Source organism: Myotis brandtii, unplaced genomic scaffold, assembly GCF_000412655.1.
Source record: "Myotis brandtii unplaced genomic scaffold, ASM41265v1 scaffold1112, whole genome shotgun sequence".
In the NCBI taxonomy this organism is placed as follows: Eukaryota; Metazoa; Chordata; class Mammalia; order Chiroptera; family Vespertilionidae; genus Myotis; species Myotis brandtii.
In genome coordinates this window covers 394,161-399,626 of record NW_005353800.1, presented here as the reverse complement: position 1 = coordinate 399,626, position 5,466 = coordinate 394,161, and positions in this window count along the sequence as shown.

The following is a 5,466-nucleotide window of genomic DNA, read 5'->3' as shown; positions in this document are numbered from 1 at the left end:
CTGACTAAACCAAGTGATGACAAGGATATGAAATTGCATAACATTAATTGGAACAACCACTCCAGGTGAGCTATGTGCAACAGGCTGTAACACTGAAAATATAGCCATAACCCAGCAATGTCACTCCTAGATTCATACCCCAGAGAAACTCTCACGCATATGCACAAAGCAACAATCAAAAGATTTCACTGCAGCACTGCTTAGAGTAGTAAAAATTTGGAAGTCTGAAAGAGGGCCTGTCACTAGTGGACAAAATCATTTGTAGTAAACTTCTAAAGAGAATACTACAAATGACAAAATCTTTTTAAAAATTTATTGATTTGAGAGAGAGAGAGACAAGGAGAAACATCGATTTGTTGTTCCACTTATTTATGCATTCATTGTTTGATTCTTGTATGTGCCCTGACCGTGGATCTAAACCACAACCTTGGCTTATCAAGACCACACTCTAACCAACTGAGCTACCCAGCCAAGACATAAAATACTAAATCTTAAAGACAGGCAAAAAGTGTCAAAAATGTAGCGCTAAAGGAAAAGAGGCCTAACTGGTTTGGCTCAGTGGATAGAGCGTTGGCCTGTGGACTAAAAGGTCCCAGGTTCGATTCCGGTCAAGGGCATGTACCTTGATTGCGGGCACATCTCCAGTAGGGGGTGTGCAGGAGGCAGCTGATCAATGTTTCTCTCTCATCGATGTTTCTAACTCTCTATCCCTCTTCCTTCCTCTCTGTAAAAAAATCAATAAAATACATTAAAAAAGAAAAAGAGGAAATAGCAGGTTCACCTTAAATTTTTTCCCAAAAAAACTGAAAGGTACAGTGAATTGCCAACAGTCTGCACTTTAACTGGCCTCTGTCCCAAAAGGGAGACCGCACCATTCCTGGAGGTCCTGCGATATCAGGCTGGTGTGTGGAATGGATGGAGCAAGTCTTTTTTCAATCTCCCTGTGCCAAAAATCTACTTGCTAAAGTACCCTCTGGGAGATAACTTATCAGATGTTAAATGGTAAGCACAGCCCTAGCTGGTCTGGCTCAGTGGATAGAGCGTTGGCCTGTGGACTAAAAGGTCCCAGGTTCGATTCCGGTCAAGGGCATGTACCTTGATTGCGGGCACATCTCCAGTAGGGGGTGTGCAGGAGGCAGCTGATCAATGTTTCTCTCTCATCGATGTTTCTAACTCTCTATCCCTCTTCCTTCCTCTCTGTAAAAAAATCAATAAAATACATTAAAAAAGAAAAAGAGGAAATAGCAGGTTCACCTTAAATTTTTTCCCAAAAAAACTGAAAGGTACAGTGAATTGCCAACAGTCTGCACTTTAACTGGCCTCTGTCCCAAAAGGGAGACCGCACCATTCCTGGAGGTCCTGCGATATCAGGCTGGTGGCTCAGTGGATAGAGCGTCGGCCTGCGGACTGAAAGGTCCCGGGTTTGATTCCGGTCAAGGGCACATCCCAGGTTGCGAGCTCAATTCCCAGTAGGGATTGTGCAGGAGGCAGCCGATCCATGATTCTCTCTCATCATTAATGTTTCTATCTCTCTCTCCCTTCCTCTATATCAATAAAAATATATTTAAAACAAAAACAAAAGCAGCCTGAAAGCTGTTCCTCATATAAAATTCTGCATTTTCATTTCTCCCCCCAATCCAGTCTAATCCTTCCCTAGGAGAGCTCCCCAATGGCACATTCCTCGACAGCTCAGGAAATAGGGAAATTCTGGTCTCAAAGTGAATTTTTGCCGTAGAGGTGAATGTCCTACCCCCAGCTCCCAGCAGAGCACTGCGCGTTTGCATATCCCTACTGCTGGCAGTGCTTCTTGCTGCCAGGAGGGGGCAAAGGATGCCGAGAAAAACGCCTGGAAGCAGCTTGCATTCCCCAAGATCTGACTAAACCAAGTGATGACAAGGATATGAAATTGCATAACATTAATTGGAACAACCACTCCAGGTGAGCTATGTGCAACAGGCTGTAACACTGAAAATATAGCCATAACCCAGCAATGTCACTCCTAGATTCATACCCCAGAGAAACTCTCACGCATATGCACAAAGCAACAATCAAAAGATTTCACTGCAGCACTGCTTAGAGTAGTAAAAATTTGGAAGTCTGAAAGAGGGCCTGTCACTAGTGGACAAAATCATTTGTAGTAAACTTCTAAAGAGAATACTACAAATGACAAAATCTTTTTAAAAATTTATTGATTTGAGAGAGAGAGAGACAAGGAGAAACACCAAAAAATATATATTTTTGCTGATCTGACAAAAAAATACGTATAATTTTGATTCATTTACACAAGACAGCTATTGTCATGCTGGCTGTTGTCATTTTTTTAAAATGTGTTTTTATTGATTTCAGAGAGAGGGAGATAGAAATATCAATGATGAGAATCATTGATCAGCCGCTTCCTGCGTGCCCCCAACTGGGACTCGAGTGGGAAACCCAGGCATGTGTCCTAACCTAGAATCAAACCGTCACCTTCTGATTCATGGGTCGATGCTCAACTACTGAGCCACACCGGCCAGGCTTGGCATATTACTCATTTGTTTGTTTCTCTGTGTCTACCCACCAGAATATAAACTCCCAGGGCGCAGAAAAGTACTGTCTGCTTTGTTCCCTGTTTTATCTACTGGGCTTAGTAAGTGCTCAACAAATACCGGTGGAATAAATGTTAAATGAAAGTCACCTATAATCTCCAACTGCCAAGAACACTGGTTTTAGTTGGCACTTATTCCCTTCACCCCCTTTATAGCTTACAAAAAGAGCATCCCCTGTTTGACACTCTCCCTTGATTCTATGTCACTACACAAGAGGTTGCAAACTCAGTCCTAACCACCTTTGGCCCATAGACATATTTTGATTGGCTCACAGAATATGCTTTAAAAAAACGGACATTGTCCCTAGCCGGTTTGGCTCAGTGGATAGAGTGTCAGCCCACAAACTGAAAGGTCCCAGGTTCGATTCCGGTCAAGGGCACAAGCCCGCATTGTGGGCTCGATTCCCAGTGGGGGACTTGCAGGAGGCAGCCAATCCATGATTCTCTCTCATCATGGATGTTTCTATTTCTCTCTCCCTCTCCCTTCCTCTCTGAAATCAATAAAAATATTTTTTAAAAAATTAATTAATTAAAAAATGGACGTTAGGTGTTTACCACAAACGACTGAAGTTAGTACTAGCCAGTTTGGCTCAGTGGATAGAGTGTTGGCCTGTGGACTGAAGGATCCCAGGTTCATTCTGGTCAAGGGCCCATGCCCGGGTTGTGGGCTCGATCCCCAGTAGGGAGCATGCAGGAGGCAGCCGAGATCAATGAGTCTGTCATCATTGATGTTTCTATCTCTTTCCCTCTTCCTTCCTCTCTGAAATCAATAAAAAAAATTTTTTTTAAAAAGAAACACTTTTTTTAAAAATGGAAGTTAGAAATCAACACTTAAAATAGGCAAATATACAATGTTGGATCTCTCGAACCTCTTGGTCATATTTTTTTGGAGACCACTCAAGCAGGGCAACAATCAGCTGGAGCTAAGAAAGGGCCGCTAAGCTCTCCAGGGTCCCCACCCAGTTCATGTCGCTCATCTGCATTCCTGACGTTTCTGTAGGTGGGAGTTGGAGGGAGACCCTGACTTAAATCCTCTCCTTTGCGTTTCCACTGCCATTTCACTTGTTAGTACAGAATCCACTTACCTGCAGCCTAAACTACTGAGACAATCTAATTAATGTCCTTGTCTCCATCTTATTCCTCAATGTGTCATCACCACCTGCTCAAAAACTTCCACGGGCTTTTTTCTTCTTCTTACTATCTACAGTTCAATGATTTGGCTTCGCAATCCAGGCCCTCCTCATCTGGCTTTCCCCAGAAAATCTTTCCCAGTTTTATATTCTACTAGTCCCTTCCGCCCACATTTCATGAATTCTATCCACACAGGTCTTCCCTTTTCCAGCTCCTCCAAGTCTGTGTTCAAACTGTTTCTTTAATTTCCTCCCGGGTCGGTCTATCTACCCTTCAAGATTCAGACACTCCATAGGGCATTTCCAATCTCCATTCCCACATACAACCTCCCTAGCCCTGCCTGCCTACCCTGGGACTTCTGGATTTCCCATACATTTCCTGCTCCATGGTCGTGAACAAAGTACTTCATGGTTATTGAGCAAATGAATTCATTCGTCCATAATAACTTTGCTCAAACTGGAATTCTCTCAATATTCTGTACACTGTCACTTGTTATATCATCCTGGGACACATGGGGACCACACTGCCCCTAAAGAAGTGAAAATGGGTTCTGGGTAGAGGAAGGGGAGGAGGAAAATCTCAGAACTTGAAAAGGTTTCTGGCCCTCCAAAGGGCCACAGCACAAGGGCAGATACAGTCTATCAGTGGTATTACAGTTTCATGGGGCCCTCGCTGGTTTGGCTCAGTGGATAGAGCATCAGCCTGTGGACTGAGCAGCGGTCCCCAACCGGTGGTCTGCGGACCACTGGTGGTCCCTGAGGTCCAAAAGGTTGGCGACTGCTGCACTGAAGGGTCCCGGGTTCGAGTCCAGTCAAGGGCACATGCCCGGGTTGTAGGCTTGATCCCCAGTAGGGGGCGTGCAGGAGGCAGCCGATCCATGATTCTCCCTCATCATTGGTGTTTCTATCTCTCTCTCTCCCTCTCCCTTCCTCAATAAATATATATATATATACTTAAAAGAAATTTTCATGGGGAGGGGGTATTAGAGGGGAAAATGTCTTTTTAAGGCGTCTGTGGAGAAAGAATAATGAGGGAAGCTTGAGAAACAGTACCCGATCATTCCATTTGTTTCCTGGGTATCTGCTTGGTCCCCCGCTACCTGAAGGACAGTGTGCGATGACGGCAGTCCCGCATGGATGTCCAAAGGCAGGTCTGCAATCAGGCGGCCTGGACTGGCACCTTGGCGCTCTATTTCTTAGCGGGATAACACCAAGCAAGTCCGCTAACCGCTCTGGGTCTCGGGTTCCCCATCTATAACCTATCTCAGTCCTCCCTGGGGCTGGATACGAAGTGAGGTCGTGCAGCAGAGCACATGCCAAGAGCTTTTGCATGTTTATAAAATGCGCACGGACGGTCGGTGTTCGCGGCAGGTCTCAGTGACGGGTCTCCAGGTGACGGGAACACCCCGGCCACCCGGCGGGAGCTGCAGGGGCCCCTCCCCTGTAACAGGGGGTCCCGGGGATCTGGGAGGACTCCCCAACTCATGCAATGTGCTTGAAACGTGCTCCCAACGCGAGCCGAGCCACAAGTCAAGATCCTAGCAGAACCGGGCCGGGCAGCAGGACGCGGGTGGCCGGGCCGGAAAACCCAGACCCTGTCCGCAGACTCGCCCGGATTCACTCCCGAAACGGCGCCATGCAGGGACCTGCAGTACCTGAGTCGCCTCCCGCGCCGGCACCCTGCGCACCAGGCCCGGCCGAGGGCTCCGGAGGTTCGGGATCCATGGAGGTGGGCCCTGCACACGGGTTTAG